Source organism: Mustela nivalis (genome assembly GCF_964662115.1).
Source record: "Mustela nivalis genome assembly, chromosome: 17".
Classification (NCBI taxonomy): Eukaryota; Metazoa; Chordata; class Mammalia; order Carnivora; family Mustelidae; genus Mustela; species Mustela nivalis.
In genome coordinates this window covers 7387658-7400654 of record NC_139036.1, presented here as the reverse complement: position 1 = coordinate 7400654, position 12997 = coordinate 7387658, and the positions used below count along the sequence as shown (strand labels likewise).

The 12997-nt window shown below is 38.2% G+C and overlaps 1 protein-coding gene across 5 annotated transcripts in view; it reads right to left on the bottom strand.

Moving 5' to 3' along the window:
* MAP2K4 (mitogen-activated protein kinase kinase 4) overlaps positions 1 to 12997 on the bottom strand; it is a 132619-nt gene that overhangs the window by 83408 nt on the left and 36214 nt on the right. The window lies entirely within an intron of this gene.

Here is a 12997-nt window from a genome sequence, read left to right as displayed (position 1 = left end):
TGCTCAGCGGGAGCCTGTTTCTCCCTCTGCGCTCCCCCAGCTTGTGGGCACATGCTCTCTTTCCCTAATAAATAAATAAAATCTTTAAAAAAATTAAAAAAAAAAATACTTGCCTATGCCAGATTACAACTGTATCTGAATGTTTTCTTTTAGAAGCACTATAGATTATTTGCTTGTAGGATTATGATCCATCTCAAACTAATTTTTGCATGTGGTATGAAATGGGAATGAAGATTTATTCTAATTCCACACTTTTTCCAGTTATTCCACCACCATGAAAAGTTTATCCTTTGCCCCCTTGAATTGTACAGGCCCCCAGGCCAAAAAAAAAACAACCGACTGTGTGTGTCTATCGGACTTTCTATTCTGCTCCACTGATGGATCTGTGTATCCTCATGTCCCCCAACAAAGCCATTACTATAGCTTTCTAATAAACCTCGAAATCACGTATAAGTCCTCCAGTTTAGTTTTTCTTTTACAAAAATGCTTTTGGCTATTCTAGGTCTTTTGAACATCCACATACATTTCAGAATCATTGTGTCAAATTGCATACATTTGTGAAAGTTTGCTGGATTTTCTTTGGGATTTCAGTGGGTCAGCAGATCCATGTGGGAAGAACAGCTATCCTCGTCATCCAGTACCTTCCAAGCACGGCATCCTGACCCGTATAGAGGTCTTTAATTTCTTTCAGCAATGACTTAGAGTTTTCATTAGGGAAGGCTTACACAATTGTCATTAAATTTATCTGCAAGTATTGTAGACTTTTTCATGGTACTATGATCATTTTTTTCAATTTCACTTGTCCAAGTGTATTTTTTAAACTGATTTTGGAACAATGATCATTCTTCCTGCGAGCTTGGTGAAGTCACTCAATAATGCTAGTAATGTTCTCTAATTAGGATTTTCTGCATTTTCAAGCACATCGTATTAAAAAAGAAAAAAATCTGTTTGCTTCTCTTTCCCATCTTTCTGTCTTTCAATTATTATTCTTACTTTATTGTACTTGGTAGGCCTCCAGTCTACTATTGAATAGCACTGGTGAGTGCAGACGTTCTTGTCTTGTTACCAATTTCACAGAGAAAGCATTAAGTCTTTCATCATTAAGTATGATATTAGCTATAGATTTTTCACAGATGTCCTTTAAAAGGCTGAAAAATTCTCCTTCTTTTCCTACTTTAATGAGAATCTCTATCACAAATGGATAATTGAATGTTCTCAAATCCTTTTTCTGCATCTACTGAAATGATTACATAATTTTTTGCCTTTATTTTATTACTGCAGTGAATTATATTGATAATTTTTCAATGTAAAATTAAAACGAATCCCATTTCATTGTGATGTATTGTCAATAGATATAACGATAGATTCCATTTGTGAATATTTTGTTGAGGATGTTCACGTCTATGTTCATGAGGGATAGCAGTCTGTAGTATTCTTTTCAAAGAATATCCTTGTCTAATTTTGATATCAGGGTTATGCTGGCCTCATAACATGAGTTGGGAAATATTCCCTACTCCTCTATTTCCTGAAATATTTGTGGAGGCTTAATCTTATTTTTTATTTTAATGGTTGATGAAATTTACCAGAAAAACCATCTGGGCCTCATGTTTCCTTTGTGTGAAAGTTTTTAACTAAAAATCCATTTTTTAAATAAATAAGGGATATTTGAGATCTTCTACTTTTTCTTGGGTCAGGTTTGATACTTCTATCTTTCAAAGAAATCTGTCTCCATCATTCAGGTTACTGAATTTTTGGCATAAAATTATTTATCATATTCCCTTATTCTTTTTTTGTAGTGAAATCCCTTCTTTCATTCTTACAGTTATAACGTGAGCTTCCTCTTACTTTAATCAGTCCTGTTGGGGTGTTCATCACTTTTATTGACCTTTCCAAGAAATGACTTTTGAATTTGTTCATTTTCTAGTTCATTGCTCTCTACTCTTATCTTTATTATTTCCTTTCTTCTACTTATTTTGGACTTCACTTGCTCATCTTTTCCTAACTGCTGGATGTTTTTGTTACTCTTTCCAGTGATTCTGTGTTTGTGCCTTGCCTAGACATATAAATATTTGCAAACAGTATCATCACACCTTCTGTTTCTCTCTGATTCGTTCAGAATCTGTAATCATTCTCTCAAATGAGTTTAATCCATGCTCATTTATTGCTTTTATCCCTAAATTAAGAAACAAATATTTAGATGATTAGTCGTGGAACAAACATATACAGTTTGACATAATTCTTATTACGTCAAGAAGCTTAATTTTAAAAGCCTACTCATTGAAGAGATTTTCAGATAAACAGTCATCACTCTCCCCTTCCTCCTCAAACACCAACGCAGCATCAGAAAAGAATTTTTAAAAGACCCAAACTCACAAGAGACCACACTCCATGAGAAGTTGCAATACATTTTTGGAAGATCAAAAGTAAATGAACACTTAACAAGGCAGAAAAAAGGTAAAACTAAGAACTGCCTGCAAACAGAGGGTACCAAAAAAAGTAAGCTGACCTGTATTATAGAATCCCAGAGAAGTTCAAGAATGAGAAGCATCAGTTAGGGATGAGGGATGAGGGTAACTCCAAGGGCAATATTATAATCTACATGTGGTACAATTAGATCCCTGGATTCCCCCAACCAGGTGATGATCTCTCCATTCCCTCAGCTGGTAAACAAGGCTGTATACTGTAGAGAAATTACCAGAAGAAAATGTAGTAAGGCGGATTAAGCAAGCACCTATACAGCAGATGTACACACAGCCTCCTGTGGTTAGATCTACAGCAGACTTTTAGCAGCTTGACACACATACCTTCTCTCAGCAACCCAAGCTAATCCCCTTCTCACTTCTTCCTCCCCTAGGAGGAAAAAGAGAGAGAGAGAGATTTGCCCTGAGAAAAGAGAAGTCCTCCAGATCTGACATCTGGGAATCTTCCAAAGGAAATAATCAGACCTCTCTCCTTCACCTCACCATGAGTTCTACCAATAAAACCACAAAGGTTCTAATCAACTTTCTGTTGCCTTATTGTGTGTGTGTGTGTGTGTGTGTGTGTGTGTGTGTGTATGTGAAAGAGAGGGAGAGACAGAGAGAGAGAGACAAACAAGGATCAAAAAAGGTAAGAATAAAGAAGTGAAAATACATAGAAAGTTGAAGGACAGAAAAGGTTAAGAAAACTAGGCACGCAAAACTAAGAGGTGCAAAGCCTGAAGTAGGGTTCTAGTCAGAGAGCTCCTGGAAAAGAGAAAATAAAAAGAGAAGAATAAATCGTGTACTCTAGAATGAAAGATAGTGGCTTGAAAGAGACCACACCAAGAGCTCAGTGGAAGGAAAGAAGAAAGGAAGGAGCAGAGAAAAGAAAGGGAAATAAAAGAAAAAAAGTGAGATTTCAGATATGGGTGAGAAAGTCCAACCCTACAGTCATCCACAAAGGGAAAAAACAGATCACATTCCAAAATCCAGGAATCAAAATGGCATATAAGTTTTTAATATTAACTCTGGAAGGTTGAAAATATCAGAGCAAAGCCTTCAAAACTCTGAAGGACAATTTCTACTTGGGAATTCTAAAGCCAATAAAGTTACTAATCTATCAAGAGGGTTAGCTAAAGGAATTTTCGGACCTGCAAAGACCCAAAAACCCCACTGACTACGGAAGAAAATTTATCTCAAGAAGCTATTAGAAGATATAATCCCTCAAAATGGAGGGAAACTAAAAACCAATGAAAGAAAGAAAGAAAGAAGACAGACAGACATGAAATCCCAAGCCAGGGGAATCAAAATCAGGAGCGTATCACAGGCATTCACAAACCAATGCCAACAGCCACGAGGCAGGCCTAACATGCAACCACTTCAGATGACAGCAAGATTACAGCTGGGTATACAACTCTTAAAAAAGAACTGAATGATCACCTACTGTCCTATGTTGAGAGAAGATTCACAGTGCATCATTAAATAGAGCAATTAGGGACGCCTAGGTGGCTCAGTGGGTTAAGCTCCTACCTTTGGCTCAGGTCATAATCTCAGGGTCCTGGGATCAGGTCCCACATTGGGCCTCTCTGCTCAGCATGGGGCCTGCTTCCCCCTCTCTCTCTGCCTGGCTCTCTGCCTACTTGAGATCTCTCTGTCAAATAAATAAATAAGACAACTTTAAAAAAAATTGAAAAAAAAAATAAGGCAACTATTAACTCTGAGGAAAACAAATTTGAACAAGAACAATAATGTAATCTTACTGACTCAGTTGTAAATGATAATAAAAAAGAACACTCTGGGGCACCTGGGCGGCTCAGTGGGTTAAGCCTCTGCCTTCGGCTCAGGTCATGATCTCAGGGTCCTGGGATCGAGTTCCGCATTGGGCTCTCTGCTCAGCAGGGAGCCTGCTTCCTCCTCTCTCTCTCTGCCTACTTGTGATCTCTCTCTCTCTCTCTCTGCTCAGGAGGGAGCCTGCTTCCCCCTCTCTCTGCCTGCCTCTCTGCCTACCTGTGATCTCTCTCTCTGTCAAATAAATAAATGAATAAATCTTTAAAAAAAAAAAAAAGAAAAAACATTTTGAAAAAATATGTCTCCTTTCTATAGTATAACTCCTTATTTATAGAGAGGTTTCCAGAAATATGCCTACAATACAAAGACAAAGGACTTCTATAACATTCTGAACTATATCAGAACTCAGAGTCTTGCTGTCAGATCAGAAACAGTTGAAAAACTCATAAAAAACAAAGGAATCAGACATTTCTTTAAAGAGCAGAACTCTGCAACTCTACAGGTTAAAGAATCAGGGACACCTTCCAATGTCAGCCTAAGTCTCTGGCTCAAGAACAAAGACACTTTAGAACACAAAAACTAAATTCGTTTTTAGTAGACATGCAACTCGACAGCATTCATTATTAATTTCCAGAACTAACACCCAGTATCTCTGCTATAAACGCCCAGCCTGAGCAGAATTATACTAGTGAATCTCCAAGGGTAGGAGGGCCATAAAGGATCAGTGCAACCACAGCTATTACCCCTATGCTCGATTGAGAATCTCATCTCTTGTGAATCTCTAACGTAAGGAAACGTAACACAACCATCAGGTGTACCAAGGTAGGATGTGGGACTAAGAAAAAGCTTAACCACCTCTGAACTTCAAAAAGCACAATGATGCAAGCTCTGGTGGAAAATCTCACTCGCTGGGGTTATTCACTAGAGTCAAAAGGGAGAAATGGCAAAATGTCCATCAACATATGAACAGATAAACAAAATGCCATATATAAATTCAATGCTGTTCAAGCCTTAAAAAGGAAACTGTGACACATACTACACTTGGAGAGAGTGTGCAGACATTATGTTGAGTGAAATAAGCCAGACACACAAAAAAAAAACACCAAATATTGTGTCATTCTGCTTCTACGAGGCACCTAGAATGACCAGATTCAGAGACTAAGTAGAACCAGGGCTGACAGGAAGAGGGAGGAGTAGTTAGTGTTTAATGAGTACACCTCCAGCTAGAGAAAATGAAAGCGTCCTGGAGGTACCTGGATGGTAATGGCAGCTGCACAATAATGTGACTATACTTAATGCCACTGAGCTGCACACTTGGGAATGGTTAATTTGGTAAATGTTGTGTTATGTATATTTAGAACAGGGAGTCAGAAAGAAAGAGCTGGCAGCAGTAAATCTAAACCAGTCAAAAATTAAAAGATCCCTGGGGCGCCTGGGTGGCTCAGTAGGTTAAAGCCTCTGCCTTCGGCTCAGGTCATGATCCCAGGGTCCTGGGATCGAGCCCCGCATCGGGCTCTCTGCTCGGCAGGGAGCCTGCTTCCTCCTCTCTCTCTCTGCCTGCCTCTCTGCCTACTTGTGATCTCTGTCTGTCAGATAAATAAATAAAATCTTTAAAAAAAAAAAAAAAAAATTAAAAGATCCCTTAGTATTTCATACATTTGGTGTTTCCAATTTTGGAGTACTACTTTGTACCTACAAGTATTTCTACCATGGCTGCCATTTTGTGAAAGTGCTTACCACAAAAGTGTAGTGATTCCAAATTACTACAACTCCATCGAAAAATCTCAGAGATGGGAAAAACACTTTGAAACTCATGTAGATTTCAGAGATGTTCTAATGGGCTACTTTAGGGAATGAGGGCAGTCAAGACTACAGAGCCCTCTCTGTAGTCATCAGAAACACTTAATCTACAACGTTTGTCCTTAACGTTTTATCTGAAGAAAGTAGCACAAAACTGGGTTTCCCTCCCTCCCCTAAATCATCATCTAAAATAACAAAAGTCATGGGGTGCCTGGGTGACTCAGTTTGTTAAGAATCCAGCTCATGATCTCAGGGTCTTGAGATCAAGCCCCATGTTGGGCTCTGCACCAGGCTTGGAGGCTGCTTAAAATTCACTCTTCCCCTCTGCCCTTCCCCTCCTATTCCCTCTCTCTATCAAAAAAATAAATAAAATAATGAAAATCACTATTCTAATTCAACAACTGAATTGACATCAAAATGCTAAGTGACATACTCAAGGTCACATGGATGATGATGATGCTAAGAAAGAAACCAGGACTTTAACATTAACTAAAATGGTTAATTCAAAACAATAAAGTTGAAAAGATAAAGTATGCATAATTTAACTGGGAATAGTGGCTAGATAATTTGTAATTGATGTTCTATGCTTTACAATAAAGCTGTACTGGGTAGAATTACCATGAAATTAAGAATACCATTAGTTGTTAACTGGGACTTTAAAACTTATCTAAAACTACTTCCTAGATATTCGATAGCTCAGCTGAGCCTCGCTGTGCTCAAATGTAATGAAGATAAATGAGATCCCAGACATCTTCTTGGTCTCAACAAAGAGATTCCTTTAAACTTAGAACATATGGTTTCAAAATGTTTAGCTCAAGCCCCAAAACCTATCTGTCCTCATCATTATTTATTTCTCATGTCAGCATTCAAGCTAGTGTTTCGTCTTGTACAATTCTGATATGTTGTAAAGATAAAAGGGCTGTTCTTTCAGGGTAACAATTGTATTTGGTGCATTCTCAGTGATGCAGTGCACTGAGAACACTCGAACATTACTCAGTGTGAGGAAAGCACAGAACTAACAGTAAAATATCTAACTTTGTTCATGTCAAGTTGATATACAGAACAGGACTATGGCACCAGTCTGCCACATCTGTAACAATATCTCTGTGGTATCAGAGAAACCTATGGCACTTTCTATAATCCAATCCTGACAGATATTAAAAGGCAGCCACACATTTTTGCTTTAGCTTTTCCTTTTAAACGCTCTATTTTTACAGCTTAATCTTCCATTTAAAGAGCCAAAGGACAAAAGGTTAACATCTGCTACATTCAGGTAATAGTTTCAAAAGTCTCTATCACAATACTTTTCTCTCAATGTCTATGCTACCTAGAGCAATCTCCACATTTAATGCAATCCCCATCAGATTCCATCAGCTTTTTTCAAAGAAATGGAACAAATAATCCTAAAATCTGTATGGAACCAGAAAAGACCCCGAATAGCCAGAGGAATGTTGAAAAAGAAAACCAAAGCTGGTGGCATCAGAATTCCAGGCTTCAAGCTCTATTACAAAGCTGTCATCATCAGGACAGTATGGTACTGGCACAAAAACAGACACGAAGATCAATGGAACAAAACAGAGAGCCCAGAAATAGACCCTCAACTCTATGGTCAACTAATCTTCAACAAAACAGGAAAGAATGTCCAATGGAAAAAGGACAGTCTTTTCAACAAATGGTGTTGGGAAAACTGTACAGCCACATGCAGAAGAATGAAACTGGACCATTTCCTTACACCACACACAAAAACAGACTCCAAATGGATGCAAGACCTCAATGTGAGACAGGATTCCCTCAAAATCCTTGAGGCCAACACAGGCAGCAACCTCTTCAATCTCAGCCACAGCAACTTCTTCCTAGAAACATCACCAAAGGCAAGGGAAGCAAGGGCAAAAATGACTATTGGGACTTCATCAAGATCAAAAGCTTTTGCACAACAAAGGAAACAGTCAACAAAACCAAAAGACAACTGACAGAATGGGAGAAGATATTCACAAATGACATATCAGATAAAGGGCTAGTATCCAAAATCTATAAAGAACTTAACAAACTCAACACCCAATAAACAAATAAACCAATCAACGAGAAATGGGCAGAAGACATGAACAGACATTTCTGCAAAGAAGACATCCAAATAGCCAATAGACACATGAAAAAATGTTCCACATCACTTGGCATCAGGGAAATACAAATCAAAACCTCAATGAGATACCACCTCACACCAGTTAGAATGGGTAAAATTAACAAATCAGGAAACGACAGATGTTGGTGAGAATGCGGAGAAAGGGGAACCCTCCTACACTGTTGGTGGGAATGCAAGCTGGTGCAGCCACTCTGGAAAACAGTATGGAGGCTCCTCAAGAAAAAGCTGAAAATAGAGCTACCCTACGACCCAGTAATCGTACTACTGGGTATTTACCCTAAAGATACAAATGTAGTGATCCGAAGGGGCACGTGCACCCCAATGTTTATAGCAGCAATGTCCACAATAGCCAAACTATGGAAAGAACCTAGATGTTCATTAACAGATGAATGGATAAAGAAGATATGAATACACACACACACACACACACACACACACACACACACAATGGAATACTATGCAGCCATCAGAAAATAAAATCTTGCCATTTGTAATGACAAAGATGGAACTAGAGGGTATTATGCTAAGCGAAATAAGTCAATCAGAGAAAGACAATTATCATATGATCTCGCTGATATGAGAAGTTTGAGAAACAAGGCAGAGGATCATGGGGAAGAGAGGGGAAAATGAAACAAAACAAAACCAGAGAGGAAGACAAACCATAAGAGTCTCTTAACCTCAGGAAACAAACTGAGGGCTTCTGGAGTGGAGGGAGGTGGGAGGGAAGGGCTGGCTGGGCAATGGACACTGGGGAGGGTATGTGCTGTGGTGACCGCTGTTAACTGTGTAAGACTGATGAATCACAGACCTGTACTCCTCAAACAAGTAATACATTATATGTTAATAATAATAACAAAATAAAATAAAATGTAAATACAAAAAAATAAACATTCATGTACAAAAAAAGAAAAAATATACTTTTTTCTCTTTTAATGTGTTAGAAATACTTATTAATTTCTATCAGTGATAATTAAGAACCTACGCTTCCTGGTCAGGGTGTCTCCTCATTCTCTAAGGACTCACAGGAAAAGAACAGTGGGGGGGAATAAACAGAAAAGAAACAGTGAAGAAAGAGAGATTTTGGCAAATTTCTGAATGCCTGAGAGCAGACAAAAGTGTGTGGCAAAGCAAAAACTAATCAAGTCCAAGAGAAGGGACTTCATAGTCTCAGAGACTTACCAGCCACCTGCAATAGAAGACCTTATTGAGATCCTTATTGAGATCCAAAAAAAAATTTTTTTTGATGAAGTAATCTACTTATATGATGATATTAAAGAATTATTTATTCTACTAGATGTAACAGTGGTATTTTGATGTTTTTAAAAAGAAGTCCTTATCTTATAGAAATACACCTCAAAATAGTTATAGGTGGAATGATGTCTGAAGCTTGGTTAAAAATAAGGAGGGTGGAGGAACAGACAAAATCAGTCTTGGCCACATTAACAACTGAAGCTGATTGATAAATACAAGATCCAGCTATCGCTCTCTAGTTCTAGATATGTTTGCAGTTAAAACAAACAAACAGTAATAGGGGTGGCCTGCCTGGCTCAGTCAGTGGAGCATGTGACTCTTGATCTGGGGGTTGTGAACTGGAGCCCCATGTTTGGTGCGGAGTTACTTAAAAATAAAATCTTTTAAAAAATGTAAACTTCTTTAAAATTTGAACCCTGCCCATCACTTAAAAAAGGGGGGGGGGACTTCCTTAAAAAAAAAAAGTACCACCCATAACACATGGTAGGAGGGGAACATGCAGCAGAGACGAGAAATAAACAATGATCCCAACACAACTGCAGAGAGGATGCAAAGTTAAAGGTATGAACAACTAGAAGTAGAAGAGTTCATTAAAATTCTTTCTATAAGAAAGATCTAGTCAGTTCCTCCTCTTCTCTGCACCTTTTCCCCAAAACAGAAAGAGGGCATGACCTTAAGGAAAATAAACATATTATCTGGAGAGAATGAGTCCTCCTAGGGTGATTGTTGGCCTTAATCATTCTGGCATCTGAATATTCCTGGCCTAACAGCCATCTCTCAAACCATTCACAGAGAAGCAGTCAGGTCCACCAGCTGACCACCTGTGCCAGAGCTACCAAGAAGCCTTCTAATTTCCTCGCCCTCAACTATCAAAGGGCAACCCAGAATTACAAGACACATGGAAAAATACTAACACAAAGAAGAAAAACAAGATTAAAGAAAAACTGACCCTTGAAGAAATGGATTGCCTAGTGGATAGAAAAGAACTTCAAAATTCCAGATTTTACAACCATGATAAAAGAATAAGGTGCTAAGAAGAAGCCACAATCAACTACTGGAAGTTAAAGTCAATTGCCAAAACAGAATACTTCATACAAGGATCAGAAAAGAAAGGGGGAGCCTGGTGGCTCAGTCAGTTAAGCATCCAACTCTTGACTTTGACTCAGGTCAGGATCTCAGGGTGGTGAGACTGACCCTGACCCTGACCCTGACATCAGACTCTGCATTGATGGTGGAGCCTGGTTAAGATTCTCTCTCTTCATCTCATTCTACCCTCCCCTGCTCCTTTCCCCACCCTGTTCCTTCACTTGTGCTCTCTTTCTAGAAAGAAAGGAAGGAAGGAGGGAGGAGGGGAGGGAGGGAAATCTGTAGAGAAAGAAAACAAAACGATAAAAAGTATGAAAAAAAAGTCACAGATTCAGGAAATGCAGAAAGTCCAGTGTCCAGACAACAGGAGACTATGAAAAACATGAAGGAATCAATCAAAAAAAAAAGCAAAATTTTTTCAGAAAGAGATACATGGATCTTGAAACTAAAATTGTTCTTCTAGAGTACAGAAGGATGATCCAGACCTAGATGTATCTTCATATAACTAAAGAACACCAAGGGAAAAAAATGCTTTAAGTTTCCAGTGATAGAAATAGATAATCTGTAAGTAACATCTCTGCTATAATTAAACAAATCTACACATAGTCCCCAAAACTTATCTTCTACTTCCACTCTCCAGAATACCACTCTCCCTTCTCTACATGTCTTTCAAAATCTAATTCAAATCTTGTTCCTCTGTGAAGTGTCTCACCGAGCTGTTTATCCTAAAGTGATCTTACCCCCTCCTGCACCATTCATGTGACATTCAATCTGTATTACCTTATGCCTCACTTCTTGAACTGCTGTGCCCAACTGTTATTTCTTAGAATTTTATTTAAACTGTTGGTTCTCAGAAAATAAGGACATGTTCTTAAAATTTTAAATCTCCCACAGAATCTGCACCCAGGAGACATCAAATGCCAGGTGGCTGTGAAAGTAGTTCCTGGGGCATATCTTAACTCTGTTGCTTACATTTCGTCTTATCTTTTCCTAAATTCATGAGCAATTTTCTATTTATATCTGTAATTAAAATTCAAGGACATTTTAAAAGGGGGAAATACATGGAGGTGGCAGAGAGGTAGTTGTTTCAAACTCTCACACACTGCAAACTACCTACCCCACACAGTGACCCACAGCGGTTTAGTGCCTGACAGTACAGCTCAAAGGAAGAACACAAAAGGATCGATCCCTTATGGAAGGCGGTGGGAAGGTAGAGAAGATAGGCTGCCCTAAGTAGTGAAACAATTATCTTTGACCAACATCAATATTAGTAGTTACCTGCTCCTGATCGATATAACAGACCAGTCCAATAATAATAGTGAAATGAGGTCTGGGTCTAAAATTTTTACATACCAGAATCAAAATCTAAAGATTCTACATGAAGTAAAAAGGCTTATTACCATGTCCTCTCAAACTTTCAACATGTGCTGGGAAGGGACAAAAGATAAGAAACCTAGCTGGTTGAAGTGGTTAGGTTTAAAAAAAAAAAAATTGATTGACTCAAATCTTAGAAGGAAGCTTTTTTTTCACCCAGTTTACAGTTTAGGGAGCGGGGGGGAAGATTTTCAATTCCATGAATTCCCAAAGGAAGAGAGTATAAGTACATAAATATTTTTGCAGTTCTAAACATAAGTCAGGTTGCCTTTCTTTGTGTCCAAGGGGCTTTAAAAAAAAAAAAAAGCTGCTGTTATTGCTATGTCTGGCAATAACCACCTATCTTTTCTGTCTTAAACTTCGAATACATGGTTCGGCTAGCAACCAAGGTAACAGAAGTGGACCATGTTCAAGAATTAGTTTTGTACTAGCTTTCGCTAGAAATTCTAGGAAATGAGGAAGGAGGTTCTTTTAAGAATGTTTCCTTGCTGCCAGAGCTCTGACTAATTAAGAGGTACTAAGAGTTTCCTTCCTCAATATAGCCCCCACTCGATGTTTCAGAGGAGGTAAAAAGGCTGGGACTCAAAGCTGAGCTCCGACAAGAAATCTCATTAAGGACACCAGTCTAATAAAATTAAAAGACACTATTCTGAGGCAAATGAACTGTTACTCCAGTTTTCATTTGTTCTAAAGTTACAGGTGAAAGCCTAAAAGCACAGACACACACATCTACATTGCTCCCTTCTACACGTTAATGTTTTAAAAATCACAATATATTTTCAGCACTCCTATTGCAGGACACGCTACCTTCTACCAATCTGTTACTGTTTGCAAATACGATGTATGCCAGACATCAAAAGGAAAGGAAACAGCAAAAAATGTGCCCTTTGGGAGAAGCATGAACATATTTGTAGCCTAACAGGACCTGAATAAAAATTGTTGAGGAATTACTAAAAACTATAAGATAATATATTCTGACCTCTTTTTTAACCATACCTTCCATCATTTGCTTTATTATTCTCAATATTATTCTCAATATTATTGTTCTTGATACCGGAACTAGGTAAAAATTATTTTTATGAATATAAATGCAAAGCTA